The 23,124-nt window shown below is 43.1% G+C and overlaps 1 protein-coding gene across 18 annotated transcripts in view; it reads right to left on the bottom strand.

Annotated features, from left to right (window-relative positions):
* The window catches only part of BAZ2B (bromodomain adjacent to zinc finger domain 2B), a 312,108-nt gene that overhangs the window by 148,891 nt on the left and 140,093 nt on the right, over positions 1-23,124 (bottom strand). For 15 of the 18 annotated variants that reach the window (XM_040441910.1, XM_040441909.1, XM_040441924.1 and 12 more), the window contains one exon: positions 1,132-1,232. The exons of 2 other annotated variants lie outside the window; for them this stretch is intronic. The gene's annotated coding sequence lies outside the window, so the exon portion shown is untranslated. Of the gene's footprint in view, positions 1-1,131; positions 1,233-18,979; positions 18,999-23,124 lie in introns of those variants that run through there. One more of the 18 variants, XM_040441911.1, reaches the window with a different exon arrangement.

Raw genomic sequence — 23,124 nt, 5'->3', positions numbered from 1 at the left:
TAACGGAATCTAGCAAAAATGCTAGTGTGAAAGTAGCCTAAGGCGATGTTCACATATATGTTCTTTATATGCATTAGGAAAGCACGTATACCAAACATATCCATAGGGCTCTATTCACCTGACTGTGCACGTTTGTCATTTGCAAGGCTATTATTTGTTATACTCTTTTTTACCTATTTAAAAAAAAAAAACTTGACTAATTATGTCTGGCTATACAAAAGCACCCCGCAAAAAATTTATAAATATGGACACATTTCTTTTTTTTAACATTGAAGCCTAAGTATAGATCTGTCTACCCTAAAAGGGGTTTTCCCATCTCAGACAACGGGGGCATATCGCTAGGATATGCCCCATTGTCTGATAGGTGTGGGTCCCACCTCTGGAGCCCCCTCCACTAATTTCTATGGGGCAGTAGAAAATAGCCGTTATTTCCATCGGCCCCATAGAAATGAATGGGAGCAGTGGCCGCACAAGAGCGGTGCACTCCCATTCACTACTACATGGAGAGCGCTTGGTGGTGGCCGGACTCCAGAAAACCCGGAGTCCAACGGCCACCATGTTCCCTGCTTCGTTCTCGGGGACCCGCACCTATCAGACAATGGGGGCATAACCTAGCAATATGCACCCCCATTGTTTCAGATTGGAATACCCCTTTGAATTACCCTTACCTGAATTTGGTTAAGGATTCCAATTTCTCACTATTTAACAGGTGAGCAAAACCCTTGCCATCCTGCAATACAAATCACAACCACTGGGTGGCCACCAGGACACATACAGAATAAGCATCTCATGATAGAATATCACAAAACGACATATATACAGTCCTTTTTGCCTCTCATCTGAGTATATGTTGAGCCAAGAGGAAAGGTATGGAGGGACAGTGGAACTAGTAACAACCTTCTGCCATAGGTAAATGCCAGGAAATCTTCCTCAAACGCTATGTGAACAAAGTCTTACTGTTCTGTAGTAAAGGGCAAGTATTTAAAGCAGTATGGGTGCTATTAAGGACCCAAAATTTCAAGAAGACAGCAAAAGACAGTACATTGCACATGCTTTTTTTGCTATTTTCTACTGATAGGCAGCATTGCATGATCAGTAATGAACTGTTTAATAAAATCAAATGACACTTACTGTATCATGATAATCCTACATGAGCACTGGAGATGTTCATGGGTTCAGTGCAGAAGCTTCAAATCTGTCCTGTTCAGGGGCTCGGGGCTGTATCCCCTTCTCTAAGACAGAGAGAAAGAGAGCAGGAAGAAAAAGACTCATTGACCGTCTTCTATAGAGAACTAGATACAACTTTATGTGAGCACTTGCCAACTTCCTGAATGATTTAAGTCAAACGAATGTATTTATAAGGTATGAAAATTGCTATTTGCACAACACCTCAACAGAGCTGAACATACTGTATGTTGCACAATTTGCAGCAGAATACTAGCACGTCTCCGTCTTAATCTTACTAGGGGTAGGACGAAGAGCGTGACAGTGCAACTTCCTAAAATATAATAAAAAAAAACACTGCAGAGACGAAAGAGTTATTGGCGGCCCTGATACCATTATCAAGTACCTGGTTACATTCTAGTTTATCTTACTGCACAATGTTGGAATTTGATGCTGCTATGGTGGCTATTACACACGAGCGTCCGAGCAGCGGTAACTGCACCACATTACCCACCGCTAATTGCCAATCTGTACCTGTACATGCTTTGGTTTTCAGTTGCAGAGTGCTGCCCCATGGTGCTGTTACCACAGGCCGGCCACACGTGTAATAACACCCTATGGGACTAGTAATGCAGAATTAATGCGGTTTCTCATTTTATAAATGAACCTTTTATTTTGATATTACAGTGCAATGGCTTAAGAAAAGGGGTCTAGGTTTCTTCAGTAGGTCTAATTTAAAGAGTTTGTCCCACCAAATATATTCTGCAGTTTTCAAAGCAGCACCTGAATCTGAATACTTTTGTAGCTGCATGTAATAAAAAATGTAGTATAGTCACTGAGTGATTCAACAAAATGCATCTGTATAGCGCCACCTGCTGTTTTTTTTTTCTTATTTCTCTGTCCACCTCGCTAAAGTGGAAGCACATGCTCACTAATCACTTCCATCCTTGCTTCCTGAGCTGTGATAAGGAGAGAGCTGCAGCATGAAGGAGACGCCCCCTGAGCAGCAGCGGACGGGACATGGCCCCTGAGAAAGGACAACTTCCCCCGAGCTGCCAGTTTGAAATAAATCTAGCAGGGGTGTAGGAGCAATGAATGGGGAGATCTCTGACTCATCTTGGGCAGAATGCAAACACACACATGGAAATCAGTAAGTGTCCGAAAAAAATCTTATCTGTACAGTGATTTGTATTCTGGGAAGTGCAGGGTGACACATGTTAATACACAGAAGGTCTAGGAAATATTCCAGAAAAGATGAGAAAACAGTTGTGGAAATTGAATGGGTTACAAGACATTTTTAAGGCCTTGAGACTCAACCAGACTACAGTGATAGTGACTAACTCCAAATGGCGGTCGGATCTTCCCTGGAGTGGTCGGACTGTTAAATTTACCCTAAAGCCTGAATTACACTGGCAGATTTTCTGCCAGATGATCGCTAATGAGGGTCCGAGGTAACACTCGTTAACGGTGATCTGGCAGTGTAATACTGCCGCCGATTACCCAATGAACGAGCATAGGACAACCGTGATCTTTTAGCATGCCGAAAGATCCCGATTTGCCGGCAGCAGATCGTGCTGTCTAATCACGATCTGCTGCCGGAAAATAACTAGACAACAAGGGGACGAGCGATGGCATAACGATCGCTCCTCCCCATGCTGTGGAGGCGATTGCAGCATGTATTAGCAGCGGCGGTCTCCTCCGCTAGCGAGCAGGCGATTGCTGGGAAGGAACGATTCCTTCCCAGCAATCGCCTGCAGGATCGGGCTGTGTAATACAGCCTTTAAGGCACAACAATAGAGCATGACAGAATGTATAGAACAAGATATTAAAGATATAACAACATGGAACCTCACCTACAGGAAGTGTTTAAGACTGTATTATAAGGAATGAACTGGGAAAAATATTCATGGGATACTAAAAAACCTGGATATTCCTCAATCTGAACAGACAAATCAACCAGTGGAACTTTTTGGACAAAAGGGTCCTATTTGGAGGAACTTCGTAAAGGCTTTATGCTACTTTTATGGGGGAAGAAGTCACAAATTATGTTGCATGCAATATTTGTGACTTTTCACACCTTGTACCACTTCTCAAAAGTGGCCAAAAAAGTGACCACATTTACAGTCATGTGAAAAAATTAGGACACCCTTTGAAAGCATGTGGTTTTTTGTAACATTTTTAATAAATGGTTATTTCATCTCCGTTTCAACAATACAGAGAGATTAAAGTAATCCAACTAAACAAAGAAAACTGAAGAAAAGTCTTTTCAAGATCTTCTGTAAATGTCATTCTACAAAAATGCCTATTCTAACTGAGGAAAAAGATAGGACACCCTCACATGTATTCCCTCTTAAATTGGCTCAGATCTCACACAGGTATATCACACCAGGTGCACATAATTAGTAGATCGTTACTCTGCATGTTGAATGAGGCTTGCCCTATTTAAACCTCAGACATTTAGTTTGGTGTGCTCCTGACTGTTGAAGTGAGAGTGAGCACCATGGTGAGAGCAAAAGAGCTGTCAGAGGACTTCAGAAAAAAGATTGTAGCAGCCTATGAGTCTGGGAAGGGATTTAAAAAGATCTCAAAAGATTTTGAAATCAGCCATTCCACTGTCCGGAAGATAGTCTACAAGTGGAGGGCTTTCAAAACAACTGCCAACATGCCCAGGACTGGTCGCCCCAGCAAGTTCACCCCAAGAGCAGACCGCAAGATGCTAAAAGAGGTATCCAAAAACCCTAAAGTGTCATCTCGAGAACTACAGCAGGCTCTGGCTACTGTTGATGTAGAAGTACATGCCTCTACAATCAGAAAGAGACTGTACAAGTTTAACTTGCATGGGAGGTGTGCAAGGAGGAAACCTTTGCTTTCCAAGAGAAACATCGAGGCCAGACTGACATTTGCCAGCGATAAAGTTGACAAAGACCAGGACTTCTGGAATAATGTTCTTTGGACAGATGAGTCCAAAATTGAATTATTTGGACACAACAGCAGAGGACATGTTTGGCGTAAACCAAACACAGCATTCCAAGAAAAGAACCTCATACCAACTGTGAAGCATGGAGGTGGAAGTGTCATGGTTTGGGGCTGCTTTGCTGCAGCAGGACCTGGTCAGCTCACCATCATAGAATCCACGATGAATTCTACTGTGTATCAGAAGGTGCTTGAAGAACATGTGAGACCATCAGTTAGAAAATTAAAGCTGAAGCGGAACTGGACCATGCAACATGACAATGACCCAAAACATACTAGTAAATCAACCAAAGATTGGCTGAAAAAGAAGAAATGGAGAGTCCTGGAATGGCCAAGTCAAAGTCCAGATTTGAATCCCATTGAGATGCTGTGGGGTGACTTGAAAAGGGCTGTACGTGCAAGAAACCCCTCAAACATCTCACAGCTGAAAAAGTTCTGCATTGAGGAGTGGGGTAAAATTTCCTCAGACCGATGTCGAAGACTGGTAGATGGCTACAAGAACCGTCTCACTGCAGTTATTTCAGCCAAAGGAGGTAACACTCGCTATTAGGGGCAAGGGTGTCCTATCTTTTTCCTCAGTTAGAATAGGCATTTTTGTAGAATGACATTTACAGAAGATCTTGAAAAGACTTTTCTTCAGTTTTCTTTGTTTAGTCGGATTACTTTAATCTCTCTGTATTGTTGAAACGGAGATGAAATAACCATTTATTAAAAATGTTACAAAAAACCACATGCTTTCAAAGGGTGTCCTAATTTTTTCACATGACTGTAGGTGGAAGGGGCAGGACCTCCACAGAACAACACATGTATTATTCCTTTGGTCAGAAACCTTTGCAATTTACAGCATAAATCCGCTGCAAGACATATTCCAACAGAGTGCGAATTAAGGCGATTCAAGTAAAAATAAAGATTACATTAACCGGGGAGTGAACAGTACACTTGCATGGTGACCTCCTTTTCATGTTTTCAGCTGCAGACCCACTGCTTCCCAGGCTCCTCTTCTGCCATCCAAGATGGCCGCACCGATTCTCAGACTACCTGATGCACTCCGTACATTTCGTATTCTAAGACACTTCCTGCCGCCCTCAGATTGACCAAAACGTCTCACGTCCAAGAGCAAGGCAGAACAAGTATGAAGTGTCTTGGAATACTGATGCACAGTATACATGAGTCTGAAAAGCGGTGTGGCCATCTTGGATAACAGAAGAGGAACCTGAGAACCAGCAAATCTGCACCTTAAATGGTGAAAAGGATGTCACCATGTAGGTGCTCTGTTTGTTCTCTGTTTATGTGAATTGTTTTTCTTAAACCGGAGGGACACTTTCAGAATGGTGTAGGAAATGTCCACCTCAGTATATTCCCTTATTGTTATTGAGATGAAGGAACATACTGTGATCCACCATAGGTAGTCATGTGATGGTGTGACCAAGACTTCGCCATCTCAGGACAACATTAGCAAACCATGAATTAATATCACACAAAAACGGTACTGGCAATATGACTTTCTATACTCAAACAAATAAAAAAATATATAAATATCCACTACAGACACCTCTGTGACCTCTCCTTTTTACCCACCCGCAGTTTGAATTACATTTTTATTTTCTTAGTTTTTTCTCTTTTTTATCTCTATACAAGCTGCAACAATTCCCCCACACCCTTTGCCGGTTGATGTGTCTTTATGCCAAATTAAACATAAAAAAAAAAAAAGTGTCAGTTTTACAGTTAAATTGTGAAATATCTTTGCAGCTATTGTCCTAGTTCTGCACAACAAAGAACATTTCCTGTTCCTGAGACCAAACCTAAGAATTAGCGGTGCTTCTCCGGGCCTTGAAAATCACTGATAGAAAAAGAATTCTACACCCTTCAAAAATCAAAATAGGTATTAAAAGAAAAAAAAAATCTTGATATAGAAGCTGAACAAAAGGTTCCCTTGCAGCGAGAGCATGACAGCAGGAGTGTGCGCTGTGATTTAGCGCCGACTTAACCGTCCAAGCGCCTATTAATAGTAATAATATTTAGTATTTATATACCGTCTCCCGTTTACTGAAGCACTTTGCAATTATGCTTCGCAGGCACTAATGTAGCTCCCTCTAGATTTATGTCATCCTATGTCTGCGGCTCTGGGCTGAATGGCAAATACTTATGTATGTAATAAACAAGGTAAGTGACCTGCCCAAATGTACAGGGAACTGTATGTCTTCATTCAGGTGAATCACAGTAGAAGCTTCTCACAGACAACACCCTCTCAGATAAAATAACAATGCAAACAGGTCAAAAGACAGAACTTATTTAAAGTGGAACGTACTATAAACGTCCACAGCTCAGCTTACAGTATATAGTATCTTCCATCTAGCTATACTACACAGGTCGATTCTGAAAAACGAACATCCAGCATATCCTACGGATACAGGGGCAGATGGGGCTGTAGGCCCTCCATGGTGCTTCATACTATGTGGTTCTATATTACAGAATATTTTTCCTTTGAAGTGATTACCTCTGTAAGGCCTCATGCACACGAACAGTGGCGGATTATAATAGGGGCGTTCGGGTCGGCAGCCCCAGGCCCGGCATCGCTGGGGGGCCCAATGCCGACCCGAATGCCCACATACTGCGGCGGGGCACAGGAATACATAGTTCCCTGCCCCACCGCCTATCACCGCCATAGGCTTCAGGCCTAGTAGGCCTGAGGCCTATGTGTAAGTAAAAGCCCGGGGAAGGCGTGCGTGATGATGTAATCACGTGCGATGACGTCATCACACGCCTGTGCCGGGGAGCAGGGCTTTGATGTATGCGTGCCTGCCTCACCATCACGGACATAGGTAAGTATTAACCTTTAGGGTTTTTTAGTTTTTTTTTGTGTGTGTGCCAAGTTTGGGGGCAAAGGAGGTCATATTACTGCAGGGACAGTGGGGGCAAATAATTACATGGGCGCAAATGACTTATTGGGGGCAGTGTGGGGGCAAATGACTTAATGGGGGCAGTGTGGGGGAAAATTACTTAATGGGGACAGTGTGGGGGCAAATTATTTAATGGGGGCAGTGTGGGGGCAAATTACTTAATGGGGCAGTGTAGAGGCAAATTACTTCATGGAGCAGTGTGGGGGGGGAATTACTTTGTGGGGACAGTGTGGGGGGCAAATTACTTTGTGGGGGCAGTGTGGGGGGCAAATTACTTTGTGGGGGCAGTGTGGGGGCAAACTACTACATGGGGGCAGTGTGGTGGAAATTACTATATGGGGAAATTACTACATGGGGCAATGTGGGGAAATTACTATATGGGGCAATGTGGGGGAAATTACTATATGGGGCAATGTGGGGGAAATTACTATATGGGGCAATGTGGGGGAAATTACTATATGGGGCAGTGTGAGGGAAATTACTATATGGAGCAGTGTGGGGGCAAATTACTATATGGGGGCAGTGTGAGGGAAATTACTATATGGGGGCAGTGTGAGGGAAATTACTCTATGGGGCAGTTTGGGTGAAATTACTATATGGGGGCAGTGTGGGGGACGTTGCTATTGGGGAGGCACTGTAGGGGCCTTTCTATTACAGGACATATCAGGGGACATTATTTTTGAGGACACTATTTAGGCAATATTACCTGGAGCACAATATAGGATGTTATTATTACTGGGGGTACTCTAGGGGACATTATAGCTGCTGTAGACAGACACTATAGGGATCTTTGGGTTAGTTTATCAAACTGGTGTAAAATAGAACTGGCTTAGTTGCCCATAGCAACCAATTAGATCTCACCTTTCATTTTTGACAGCTCCTTTGGAAAATGAAAGGGGGAATCTGATTGGCTGCTATGGGCAACTAAGCCAGTTTTACTTTACACCAGTTTGATAAATGACCCCATTATGTCTACTGGATTATGTCTACTGGGGTCACTATTTTTTCAGCAGTATAGAACCTGGGACATTAGGGAGCACAGTGGGCACGGTATTGGGAGTGGAAGCAGAATGACATTGTTGGTACACCAGGGTGGGGAGATTGATGGAAAAATAGAGAAATCTAACGTGTCTGTGTAACAAACTCTGTAGAGAAGAGATGCGGCTGAAAGCATTTGTAATGGTGGTCTGGGTCAGACGCAGGAGAAGAGGACAGAGAAGGTCTACATGACAGCAGATGTCCCTGGATGTAAGAGGTATGTGGTGCTGTATTCTCCTCCAAGTCTTTTTTTATTATAATCATATGTATTTTAAATTTGGCAAATTTGTAACAGCCCAGATAACAGTGATAACTTTCTGTGTACAGATAACGTTGTAGATGTTCCCTGCAGTCCTATGTAACACCCCACATAACACAATAATTCACTGTTATGTAGGTTGTTACATAGGACTGCAGGTAACATCTATGACATCTGTACTCAGAGTTATGAGATGGTGGGGGTCCAACTCCTGGCACCCCCGCCAATCCGCTGTCCGCTGCCAGACCTTTCATTCCACAAAATGCGGAACGCACACAGCCAGGATCTACAATTTGGGGACCACAAAACACAGTATGGCCGTGTGCACGAGGCCTAATATTGTGAATGCCAAGTGTACGGTAATGGCGCTATCCACATGTAGTTCAAACTATATGCATTTTTTCTAAAGCAATACATGCTTTGGGGAATCTGGCCCTTCTTCAGATACACGGGATATATAGACATATGGTACTATACATCGAATGTATATAGAAAAATAGTGCCAATACACTGAACAGGTGGTCAGGGTACAGAGTGTCTGTGGTAAAACCACAATTAACACATTTTGATGTATAAAAATATAATGTATCAATGCAGAATATGAGCACAGAAACATTGATTCAAGTGTTGATAAAATAATAAATAGTTCTGTGTAACTATGTATATAAATAAATAAATAGTCTGACTATTGCTTGGCCAAAGGCCATTGGCCTATTTGGTCGCATGTGTCTGTGAAGGTTCTCATTTATCCAGGTCATGGTATATCTGTAAAGAATAAATCAAGGCAACTGGACTTACTGTAGATTTCTTGAAAACGTTTCACTCGTTCTTCCAACGAGCTTTCTCAATTCTGAGAATTCTTTCTCAGAATTGAGAAAGCTCATTGGAAGAACGAGTGAAACGTTTCCAATAAAATCTACAGTAAGTCCAGTTGCCTTGATTTATTCTTTACAGATATTTGGTCACATGCTTTTCTCCCCTACCAATTCAAGGCTCTGACATCTGCTAAATATGCGCATATGCAGTAGGTCCTGGCCAATTACTTTCTGAGGCGAGTGATAGGCTAAGCAGGCCATTCCTGGCATTGCCAGCATGCCGAGCAGGAACCGAGAGTGGAGAACAGCAGGGAATCCACAGCAATTAATAATTACTCTGAGAGAGAAAAAAAAAAAGATAAAAGATCTAAAGATAAACTTTCCTTATTCTAATCCTTCTCATTCCTTATCAAGAATTTTGTCTTTGTTTTCTATAGACTGCTCGGGAATGATACCATAGAATATGTTTTCCTTTTCTTTGCCCTATTCGTGACATTTTTGCAATTTAACAGTGTGCAAAGTATGCATGTCTACGATGGGTTATTTATTGGTTATCACTTCTTGTTACTGTGGAGCTCCTTCTTGTTACTGTGGAGCTGCAGACACTCAAGGAGGAAAGCAAGCAAATGGAAATGTCTATGACACTATAGCACCGGCTGCACAATTAATGTGCTGTCCAGCCTTAAACGGATTGTCTAAATTACATTTTTATGTTAAACATATTTTTATTTTTTTATTTTGATGACATTATTTTTAATTTTCCATGCCATTAATCTATGTTTAAAGAAAAAACATAAAATCCTGAAGTTTTGATACCGGCCACTAAACCTGATAATAGGTACCACTTCTTGGTCTGTACAGATCACTTTACAGCAATGATCTGCTTATCATTATAGTCAGGATCACAATGACAGATCTTACCTCTGTGTATAGATAACACAGGATCTACAATTCACAATAGATTACATCACAGCCCCATGGAATGTCATTGTGGCAAGGGCATAAGCAAGATCCGATGAGACACATTCAGAGAGGGAACTGCGGGCATTTCAAAGGTTGAATACTTTTTGATGTTTTAAGCAATTTGAAGCCTCCTGTCCCATTGTACTTAACATCAGAAAGCCCCAGGGCCATATACCCTACAGGGAAATTTCCCAGTAGGTTGATGCCCAGGGGGGTGCTTAACCTGTTTTCAACTACTAATCTGATACAGATTTTTGTTGCCGAGGATTTTGCTGCGTGAACCTAGCTTCAGAGATGGTCGACCCTCTAGATCCCTCGCTATGACTCAAAGCCACTAATAAACAGTACCACTGGCCAGGTACATAACGGTCTGATGCTCTGAGCCTTAATTAATGCTAAGAGCATCAGGTACTTATGCACCAAAGTAAGAAGCCGCAGGTGCCCTCCTGAATTCAACACCATCAACATCCTCAGTATGGTGATAGGGCACTATTTTATCCTGCACTGTGGTAATTGGTTTTGCAGGGCGGTATTTTGTGCTGCACTAAGTATGGCTGGCAACACCTACTTCTGTTGTCCCTGCCTACTTATGTCTTGTGCTGTCCCTGCCTACTTATGGCTTGTGCTGTCCCTGCCTACTTATGTCTTATGTTGTCCCTGCCTACTTATGTCTTATGTTGTCCCTGCCTACTTATGGCTTGAGTTGTCCCTGCCTACTTATGTCTTGTGCTGTCCCTGCCTACTTATGTCTTATGTTGTCCCTGCCTACTTATGGCTCCTGTTGTCCCTGCCTACTTATGTCTTATGTTGTCCCTGCCTACTTATGTCTTGTGTTGTCCCTGCCTACTTATGGCTTGAGTTGTCCCTGCCTACTTATGTCTTGTGCTGTCCCTGCCTACTTATGTCTTATGTTGTCCCTGCCTACTTATGGCTCCTGTTGTCCCTGCCTACTTATGGCTCATGCTGTCCCTGCCTACTTATGTCTTATGTTGTCCCTGCCTACTTATGGCTCCTGTTGTCCCTGCCTACTTATGGCTTGTGCTGTCCCTGCCTACTTATGGCTTGTGCTGTCCCTGCCTACTTATGGCTTGTGCTGTCCCTGCCTACTTATGTCTTATGTTGTCCCTGCCTACTTATGGCTCCTGTTGTCCCTGCCTACTTATGGCTCGTGCTGTCCCTGCCTACTTATGTCTTATGTTGTCCCTGCCTACTTATGGCTCCTGTTGTCCCTGCCTACTTATGGCTTGTGCTGTCCCTGCCTACTTATGGCTTGTGCTGTCCCTGCCTACTTATGGCTTGTGTTGTCCCTGCCTACTTATGGCTTGAGTTGTCCCTGCCTACTTATGGCTCCTGTTGTCCCTGCCTACTTATGGCTCATGCTGTCCCTGCCTACTTATGTCTTATGTTGTCCCTGCCTACTTATGGCTCCTGTTGTCCCTGCCTACTTATGACTTGTGCTGTCCCTGCCTACTTATGACTTGTGCTGTCCCTGCCTACTTATGACTTGTGCTGTCCCTGCCTACTTATGGCTTGTGTTGTCCCTGCCTACTTATGGCTTGAGTTGTCCCTGCCTACTTATGTCTTGTGCTGTCCCTGCCTACTTATGTCTTATGTTGTCCCTGCCTACTTATGGCTCCTGTTGTCCCTGCCTACTTATGGCTCATGCTGTCCCTGCCTACTTATGTCTTATGTTGTCCCTGCCTACTTATGGCTTGTGCTGTCCCTGCCTACTTATGGCTTGTGTTGTCCCTGCCTACTTATGTCTTGTGTTGTCCCTGCCTACTTATGTCTTGAGTTGTCCCTGCCTACTTATGTCTTGTGCTGTCCCTGCCTACTTATGTCTTATGTTGTCCCTGCCTACTTATGGCTCCTGTTGTCCCTGCCTACTTATGGCTCATGCTGTCCCTGCCTACTTATGTCTTATGTTGTCCCTGCCTACTTATGGCTCCTGTTGTCCCTGCCTACTTATGGCTTGTGCTGTCCCTGCCTACTTATGGCTTGTGTTGTCCCTGCCTACTTATGTCTTGTGTTGTCCCTGCCTACTTATGTCTTGTGTTGTCCCTGCCTACTTATGTCTCCTGTTGTCCCTGCCTACTTATGGCTTGTGTTGTCTCTGCCTACTTATGGCTTGTGTTGTCCCTGCCTACTTATGGCTTGTGTTGTCCCTGCCTACTTATGGTTTGTGTTGGTCCTGCCTACTTGTGTTGCCCCATCTTCTGACAATTTGGTCTCGCCTACAACTTGAGGCCACTTTTAGATATTTTTTTTTTTCCAGGGCCACTTTAAGTTCCCATGTCGCCCCTAGACAGCCCCATTAATAAATTCTCCCAAATGTAAATATGCTCACAACATTGCCATTCACCAAGGTGAAATATTCCCACCATATTATAGTATATCCTAAATCCAACAAGGGCCACACACTGTGACAAATATAGACTAAAATGTATTTATAAATAATGATCTAAACATAATGGCTCAACACCAGTAAGGACTGCTCAGTTGGGCATCTGGGCGTCTAGGCCGGAAGGGTCTCATACTCAGTTGGTCCGATCCAGGCCCCCAAACACATTAGTCTACTGCCGGTTGTTGTATTTGGCGGGACCAGATGTCAATCCATTTTATATAGGGCCCTCAAATTCTCCCCCTATAGATAATGTTAGGGGAGAGAAGAAGAAGCCAATCCTTTTCTTCTTTTGGGAGATAAGTGACTCCTGGCAGCAGCTTTCACTTCTCTCTCCATAGAACGCACATGAACTGAGTGTGCAATCATACAGGGGAGTCAGGAGAAAGAGCTGTCGATCAAATCAGTTTGTCCGACAGCTAATTAAGGTGTATGAGCATCTTTATAGTGCAGGGTCTGAGAAAACATGCAATAGATAAGTATGATAGATACTACTAAACTGCTATACTTTAACCCAGTACCAGTGCATCATATCTAGGGTGATTGACAAGCGCTCCATGATCATTGGCCCAAGGGTCAAAATTACTCTCGGTCCAACCCTAACTTAATACCCACTTATCCCAGGATACATGCTCTGTCAAGACCAGACTTATGCCAGGCAGACAGCAGTGAGAGGTTAGGTGATTGATATCAACACTATTGTAACGAGACCAAATTAAAGACCGACAGCTATCTCCACCAACTCCCTCAAACACATTCGGTTCTGCCGAACATGTATATGTATTCAATGGGGAGAAAGGAGAACGCCGTTGCCAGACACTTCTGGCAGCGACTTATCTCCTGGGAAAACAAAAGGATTGTCTGAAAATATTCACTTCGCCCGATTCTTCTCTCCCCTGACAGATGATGTCGGGAGCTCTCTATGCATTAGACAGTCAGCCAAACAGTCATTCTCGGCAGGCTCGGCCAATAGTACACTAATATGTATGGAGACCTTAAAAAGAACCTGTCACCAGGAAAATGCATTGTAATCTGTCAACTCCATGATATAGAGCAGGAGGAGCTGAGCAGATTGATATATGGTTTTATAGGAAAAGATTCAGCAAAACTTGCATTTCATTCATTAAAGCTCTGCTCCTTCTGGGCTTTGAAGTCCAGGAGGTGGTCCTATATGTGACCGCCTCCTGGACTTCAAAGACCCAAATGAGCAGAGATTTAAATGAATAAATTACAACTTATACTGAATCTTTTCCCCATAAAACTATATATCACTCTGCTCAGCTCCTCCTGCTCTATAGCATGCTGCCTGCAACTCAGACACCATGTCCACCATGACAGGTTCCTTTTAAGGCTGTCGAGTCAAATCATGGGGCAATCTCCATTGTATGGTCTAGCATAAGACCTTTGATTACGCCAAATGGGACTATTCATAGTATATCTTGCCTTACATTGGGCTAGGTCATTTATTTAATTTTTTTTGGCAATGACAATGACACATAAGACAATAGTATTTCCAACAGTTTGACAGCAAATGAAACATAGGTCTAACTCCCGTAGCATACGCTTGACCGAAACGTGAAACAACAGAAAACATAATCATAAAAAATTGGTAGACATGTTGTATTTGATTAGTATTATGGTATGGATGCAGCTTAGGGTGCATCCATTTTGGGGCGCCCTTGTCCTTATACATTATTTTCCCCCCCTTTAAAATGTAAAGTGGAATCCATATTCCCTCCTCCCTCCCCCAAAAGTATCTATTCTCCCTCAAAGCCGCTTAGGCTAGTTTCACACATGTGGTGTGAATTCCAGCAGGCTGTTTTGGCAGAGAACCGGATGTTGACAGAATGCTCGCCAGCCCCATTAAAGGGAACCTGTCATCAACGTTATGCTACCCATACTAACGGCAGAATAAAGTAGAGACAGGAGAGTTGATTTCAGCGATCTGTCATTTAAAAGTTAAATGTAAGTGGTTGCCGAGAACCAACATCACAATCATTGCAGACTGGGCCTGGAAAAGAGTCACGGCCACCTGAGAAGAGTCCTGGTCATTCATAAATTCCTGCTCTCCCTGACCACCTGCTGATGGCTGACAGTCTTCTACCTAGTTTTCTCCTTTTCTTTCTAGGAGAGAACTGCCAATCATCAGCAGATGGACGGGGAGAGCAGGAGATTATGAATAACCAGGACTCTTCTCAGGTAGATTTGACTCTTTTCAAGGCCTGGGCTGTAATGATCATGATGCTGGTTCTCAGCAACCACTTACTTTTAGCTCATAAGTGACACACCGCTGACATCAGCATTTCTGTCCCTCAGTGAGGTCAGCATAAAGTTGATGACAGGTTCCCTTTAAGTATAATGGGGTCGGTTGGAGATCCAGATGCATTCTGGATCGGTCAGACACAAACCGCTGCATGCTGCGGTGAGCAGGTGTAATTACAAGCTGTCCCTTTCATTTCAATGAGATGGCTTGTTCCTTTTCAAGTGTATAGGAATGAGCTGTCCTATTGAAATGGATGGGAGGGCTTGTAATTACGCCTGCTTACCGCTGCGCTGTCGACGGCGAGCAGGAAAAGAAACAAAGGAAGGCTATGCTCGCACAGAGCATGGCCTTCTCTTCAACCAGCTGATTGGCGATGGTGCCAACCGATCTGATATGATGACCTATCCAGAGGATAGGTAATCAATATTAAAATACCGGAAAAGCCCTTTAAGGAGACCAGTCCTGTATGGAGACTTACTCAAAGTACTTCTTGGTATGGATACTTATTGACAATGCTTTATGGGAAACGAATACCCCAAAAGTTATCTTCCAAGAAAGAGAGCCATCTCGTCAGCTCTAATTAGTGGAAGTTGCTTCTTATGAGTCAAAATCCAACTTTACAGCAATCCTTGGAATATATATATATATAAGGGAATATAGCCAGACGAGATAAAGCCAAAGAAAATGATGATAAGTCCCATTAACTACGGTATATAGCAGACAACCTTCTGGCAATATATACAATGTAAATGCTATAAACCTAATCTCTATATACCTTATTATTCAATAGCTACCACAAATGATGAATGCAATCTTTAACACCACCAAATGCTACAGAATATAATAAATGGAATGCAGTATAACAATGTCACAAATATGACCTCAGCCGACTTTGTCATGAAACCTTATAGGCTTTGTGAAAAAAAAAAAATCCTTAGGTTGCTTTATTAAATTAAAAGCTGAACAGCAAAGTGGGCTGATAAAATATGGAGTAATTATAAGTGTAAGCAACATAGAAACGTGAGATAAAATAAATCGGCAGTTTCTGAACCATTAAAATTCACTGTAACCACTAATTAGATGAAAACATTAAGGCGAAGGTTACAGAAATGAAATCAAGAGGAGCAGTTTTATTCTTTCTCCTATGAAAATAATTATAGTGTTATTTTCAACCCAAATGCGCTGAAAAATAAAACCTATTTTTAAAAGAAAAATATTTTGAAATGGTTGGTGAAATATTGTTTGTGCTAAAGGACAACAAATTTCACCCATAGTAAAATTATAAAAGCGTTTCCATATTTACAAAACATTTGGATATATTTCATACTGATCAATATAAACTAAGCTTCTTTTTGTAGCAGATATCCAAGGGGAAGAAGCCTAAATTGTAATATTTTTCATAGAAATTTTTTTTACATTTTTTTTAGAATTTACATACACTCCCAGGAGCTGTGAATAATAGGTAGTCAACGCTCCGGAATACAATTATTAACACATTTTAAAGCAGAGAAACCTTAAAGGGATTGTGCCACCATTAAATGCTATTTTCATATAATTCAGCATGAAAAAAATAATTACTTATGTCATTTACTCTCTGTTTACAAAAATGCTCCAGTTGTGAGATATTCTCTTTACTTAATTATAATGGTGCCCCTGGTGTTTATAGTAATGTGTGCGTCCACCTACTGAGCTGGATGAGCATGGTCGCACTGTTCTATCCTTAAATTACCACCAGCTGTATCTACTGAGAGAAGCTGTGACAGTTACAGAGAGAACTGCAGCAGAAAGGAAACACCCCCGAGCAGTGATAGGGACAGGGCTGCAGCAGAAAGGAAACACCCCTGAGCAGTGATAGGGACAGGGCTGCAGCAGAAAGGAAACACCCCCGAGCTGTGATAGGAACAGGGCTGCAGCAGAAAGGAAACACCCCTGAGCAGTGATAGGGACAGGGCTGCAGCAGAAAGGAAACACCCCCGAGCTGTGATAGGGACAGGGCTGCAGCAGAAAGGAAACACCCCCGAGCTGTCATAGGGACAGGGCTGCAGCAGAAAGGACCGCTCCATGAGAAATGACACATCCCCCGAGTTGCCAACCTTTAGAAAATCCGGGGGAACTTATGTGTATGGTGGCAGGTCAGCCGGCATATGTTCGAGCTTTTGAGATTAGCGGTATCAGAGGAGTACACATTTATGGGACAATTGAGGCAGAGCTGTCATATGGGTGTGTTGTAGGTGCAAATATATGTGTATAGCCAGCTTTAGGCCTCTTGCATATGAACGTATTTTCATTCCGTGTTGGTTCCATTATTTTTGCGGACCGTATACGGAACCATTCATTTCAATGGGTCCACTCCGTGTGCATTCCGTTTCCGTATTTCCGTTCCGCAACAAAGTAGAACATGTCCTAGCATTACGGACAAAGATAGTACTGTTCTATAAAGGGCCAGCTGTTCCGTTCCGCTAAATACGGAATGCACATGGATTTCATCAGTATTTTTTGCGAATCTGTTTTTTTGCAGACCGCAAAATACATACGGTCATGTGCAAGAGGCCTTAGTTTGCAAATATATTTTTATCATTGCTTTGAAATTTATATTAAATTGAATTAACTTGGGAACTTAGCAAGAATGACATCTACAAATGCCAAATCTAGTATCTTCTTGTGTGGCAGTTGGAACTTCAGAGCAGCTCATGCCCTAGAGCCAGGGTGCCATTGCTACCTTTGCAACTCCTATGTGAAGTAAAGGTCAAAAGGCAGGCAGCACTCACTGACTGCAGAGGCATCCAATTCCCATGTCCAATTTAGGAGATGGGGCATCATTTCCTTCTAGCAAAAAGTCTGTATGCACCCCCAGGGACAACAACTCCTTTTAAATAGTTATGGAATAGCATTTAAGGAAATTCCTTAAAGGGGTTTTCTTATCTCAGACAATGGGGGCATATCGCTAGGATATGCCCCCATTGTCTTATAGGTGCGGGTCCCCTATATCGAGAACGGATCCCCGAAAGTGAAGGAGAGCGCACTGCGCAACCGCCCTCCATTCATTTCTATGGGGCCGCTGGCTCGGCTATTGCCTTCTGCCCTATAGAAATGAATGGGAGCATGGGCCCCGCATGCGCGGCACGCTCCCATTCACTTCTATGGGAGAGGCGGGGATTAGCACTTGGTGGTGGACGGACCCCGGGAAATCCTCCAGCCACAGCGCTCCCCGCTCAGTTCTCAATATAGGTGCGGGTCCCAGCGGTGGGAACCGCACCTATCAGACAATGGGGGCATATCCTAGCGATATGCCCCCATTGTCTAAGATGGGAATACCCCTTTAAATATAATTTAACAAAATTTATCTGTGGAGCACGTGACAGCAGAGCACTGGTCCTTCCAGCACCAAAACCAGAACCATTCAGCACCACATTTCTACTGGACCACCTAGGCCGGCGAGGGTGAACCTTTTAGAGACAGAGTTCCCAAACTGCAACCCAAAACCCACTTATTTATCGCAAAGTGCCAACACAGCAAATTAACCTGAATACTACAGTCCAATATAGTCTATCTTCTATGTACTTTATCATTTAGCTATAATAGCCTGACTACATTCAGTGCGCTGCCTGTGCCGTTCATAGAGCGCCCTGCGCTGATAATTGAAGGAAAGGTCTAAGGCATATTGGTACACCATAGACTTTTTCCAGGGTGCGGGTGCCCACAGAGAGGGCTCTGAGTGCCGCCTCTGGCACCCCTGCCATAGGTTCGCCACCACTGACCTAGGTCTTACTGGAATTTTCCAAATAAAATCTTACATATCATTATTCTGAGGGCCAGGAAGAGGCTTAAAGGGGATGTCCATGATTAGAAAAACATAGCTACTTTCTTAAAGATGCAATGACAATCTTGTCCATGGCTTGGTATTGCACTCAGCAATACACCCAATCTGAGGACAGGTATGGCACTGCTTTCGGAAGAAAGTAAACATGCTTTACTGATCCTTTACAGCCCTGGTAACTTGTAAATGTTTAGCCCCGGGGAAAAATCTGTGAGGCTACTTTTACATCTGCGGCACTACGATCCAGCCGCCAGTTCTGGCAGAGAATGTCGACAATTGGCCGGATACAAAGCGCAGCATGCAGCAGTTTGTGTCCGGCCAGTTCTTAGCATTTTTGCCAGAATGCGGCTTCATCTCCGCCAGACACCATTATACTTAATACATACCGGTTGCATCTGGCAGTGACGGATCCGATTCTGCCGAAACAGCCCGCCGGAATACATTCCGCAGATGTGAAAGTAGCGTAACAAGGCCCCTGCCAACTGATGTCTTCTTATGTGCCGTCCATTCCGATAATGCACAGTACAGTACTGACTGAGGATCTCATGCAAAAGGTCTGCCCCAGCAATCAATAACCTTTATGATCGTCAAATCTTTTATCGTTTGTAATAGGTTCGCAATGGGAAATGTATTCTGTGATACCTGCACAAGAAGAAGCTAGAACAGTGTGTACACAGTGTTTATGTGGGTGAATAATGATGTCATTAAATGTAACAGAAAATCCTGACACTGCTACTTCAATTGCTACAACTCATATATATGATGACTGTACTTATGGCGCGCCTCCTCCTACAAAGCCATGACTTAAATTGATGATGAAATTTTTTATATATTTAATCAGAGGAAATCGTTTCACTTGAAAGATATTGCAGCTGAACTTCCTGGGATTGGTGCTTGAGAAACTATTTACCGTAAGTCTAAGCATAGACTACGCTCGGTCTCCTTCCTTCTGTATCGGTGGCCTTGGTGTACGGCAGCTAGGAGAATGAATACGTATTGTAACGCAAGAGCAAAGAACTGGACTTCACCTTGGGTGGTCGCCTTTCCTAATTACTAATGAACGCTGTTGATACTCAGTTACCCCCAAGACTTAAAATAAGGCTTGAGCTGCATAACAAATGTAAAGTTGCAAAAAAATAGACTAGATGCTGGAAGAAACAATTGTGAACACCAACCGGAATACAGAACAAGAGGCAAAATATACCTGGCAACCAGAAGGAAGTTAGGACTGGAAATATAAAGGCTAAACAATCATCAAGCTAGGCCAAGCTAGGCAATAACCAAATCTAGAATCAGGTGCAAGGCAGATGAATAGCAGCTGCCCAAACAAGGGTAGTAACGAGGTCAACACAAAGCAACAGGGAGATGCTGCTCATAACAGGATGACAATACAGAATACATAAGCCCAGTGGACAGAGCGCACACCTTGCCCCATTTCACATTTTTGGCTAGACATGAGGTTGAATTCTAAAAGTGGGGTCAAAATTATTATTCATCAGAAAGTCCAAGAGAAATAAGAAAAGTTTCCAGACATTTTTTAACCTGGACTGACTTAAAAATCTCCATATAGAAAAACGATACTTTTATACATAATTACATTACTGCACTGTGTCACATAAATTCTAAAGAATTACAGACACATTTTTTAAAGGGGTTGCCTACTTTATTTATATTGATGGCTTATCCTCAGGATAGGAAATAAATAGTTAGGAGCAGCACATCAGTACCTCAATCTGGATTTTCAGAGTTGCAACAGCCAATCAAAAACTCCTGATCCATCGGAGTCAATATGATAAAGTCCACAAAAAAAGCGATGGCAGCATCTCCAATCCAACAGGCTTTATTCACACGTGGTGCATAGAACAGTACAAAACGTCCACAAACAGCAACTTTTCGGCTACATAGTAGACTTTATCAAGCTATTTTTGAAGTGTCAGACAGGAGTATATAAAGCACACTTAGACCCACCTCCCATATCAATCTACCAATAACACGATATATTGCAACATATTATCACCTGTGTTATTAAAACCACCAATGGGCATTATACCTATCATAGACGTCATCACCTTTCACCAATCAGTGATATACCCATTACCTCTGTAATGATGGCTGCAGTTAGGCGCTTGTAGCTCTTTTGGAGCGTGCGTATTACGATCAGGGGAACGCCAGGATGACATGGGAGCTCGCGTGGTGGGGCGCCCAGCTGCAGCTATCCTTACAGAGGTAATGGGTGATGACGTCTATGATAGGTATAATGCCCATTGGTGGTTTTAATTAACACAGGTGATAATATGTTGCAATATATCGTGTTATTGGTAGATTGATATGGGAGGTGGGTCTAAGTGTGCTTTATATACTCCTGTCTGACACTTCAAAAATAGCTTGATAAAGTCTACTATGTAGCCGAAACGTTGCTGTTTGTGGACGTTTTGTACTGTTCTATGCACCACGTGTGAATAAAGCCTGTTGGATTGGAGATGCTGCCATCGCTTTTTTTGCTGACTTTATCCTCAGGATAGGTCATGAATATCAGATTGGCGGGGGTCCAACTCCCGGCACCCCCACCTATCAACTGTTTGAAGAGAAGGCAGTGCTCGGCGAGTGCTGTCTCCCTTTTTTTTGTTTACCTACTCGCCATAGCAATCGCAGAGACGCGCAGGTGTAATTACACCTAAGCCATACCATTCACTTCAATTGGATGACTCCTTCCCATTCAAGTGAATAGGAAGGAGCGTCCCATGGAGTGAATGGGGCGGCTGAGATGTAATTACACTGCATTTGAGACGACAAGAAGGTAAACAATGAAGGGAAGGCAGCACTTAAATAAAAATAAAGAAATAAAACGGACAACCCCTTTAAAGGTTCTCCAACATTCCATTAAAAATTAAGGGGGTTTCTCACTTCAGCAAATGACAATTATCTTGCAAAGTTAATACGAGGCACTCTGCTGGGCAGATGCAAGGTGTGACAATGTGCGCTGCCATGGTCCCGGCCACCAGAGAGGTCAGCACTTTTTCCTATAGTGTACAAGCACGGCCACCGCTGATGGACTGCAGGGTGGTCGTAACCCCTGGAAACGAGCAGTGTACAATGCGATGGAAAAATGAATCCAGCCAGCAAAGGAGGCAACATGGACAATCACAATACATTAGTAAGTGCCTTGTAATAACTTTATCTACATGATAAATGCCATTTTCTTGACTTGACACAACCCCTTTAAAGGCCGGAATGCATTTAACATAAAAAGAGAGCCATTCACCTTTTCCCTGTTGCTCCGTTCCCATGCTGCTCCGGCACACACGTCACCAGTGAGGGCAGTGAGTTGCTGCAGCGGTGGACATGTTGAGCGATGGGAAGTGAAAATACAGATCCAGTGACATCACTTAGATCTTCCTACCTCATTAGAGTTCACAACTTTCAAATTTAAAGTCTGAGGTCCCATTTAAAGGGTCCGAGAGAGTGGGCAATGATTGGGGCTCTGTCGGGTTGGTACTACGATTGATCCTCATACACTTTACTTGTTGATCGGCAGCACATATTTATAGATGGGCCATTGACAAACAAGGTTTTAAGTGCCACATTAAAATGCAATCACCCAACAAACAAAAATTTGGTTGGTGGCACCTTTGCAAAAGCCAATGACTGGAAAAGAGTGTTCATACAGATTTACAACTCTGATAATTTCCCTGACCCTCAGTACATGTAAAAAGGCCTTAAAGGGGTTGTCTGAGATTTTTAAATTGATGACCTATCCTAAGCATCAGCTTTTTGAATAAGCCATGGTGCTCCGGTGAGCGCCACGACCTCTTCCCTCTTCCTAAGCCATGTGATGTCACGTTCATTGGCCACACGGCCTAGGCGCAGCTCATTCCCATTCAAGAGATTGGACCTGGGCTGCAATACCAAGCACAGCTGCGAGGAGGCCACTGATTATTTTCCTTTGACATAAGTTTTGGGCTTGGGCTGCAGAATCCACTGTCTCTCAATCATTCCTTATAGGGTAAAAAGTGATATTGTGACAAGCATAAAAAATTCTAAAGTTGTTTGAATTATAAAAATTTTAAGGGGTTCTCCACAAATAATATAACATGGCTTCCGGCAACCTGTCTTAGAATATGAACATGACTGGTTGCCACCACTTGCCGAGGGGGCTGAGGCTTCACACCACTCTACACTCTGGCACTTCCATATATCTTACACTTTGGTGAGCGTCCCTGTCAGGCTGCTCAGCCATGATGGCATATCGTAGTCAGTATGATATCATCACCATCTGTTGTACAGCAGTGTAGTGATGCCCTGACCCCCACTAGGCAGCTCTGCTGCTCACATTCTAGGACAGGTTGCTGGCGGCCATTATGAATCACTCCCAGAGAACCCCTTTAGGTAGCTATTTGTACATGACTTAGCCCCAGCAGCTGAATATAATATAGCAAAGCACTTTTAGGATATTTGTAGCTAAATAAAGGGCGTTCCCTTATTTGCTATAAATACGTTTTTCAGGAGTAAATCTATAAATGTGGCCTTAAGA

Source organism: Bufo bufo, chromosome 7, assembly GCF_905171765.1.
Source record: "Bufo bufo chromosome 7, aBufBuf1.1, whole genome shotgun sequence".
Lineage (NCBI taxonomy): Eukaryota > Metazoa > Chordata > Amphibia > Anura > Bufonidae > Bufo > Bufo bufo.
Note: the sequence above shows the minus strand (reverse complement) of the source record. Positions and strands in the feature narration are given on the sequence as shown.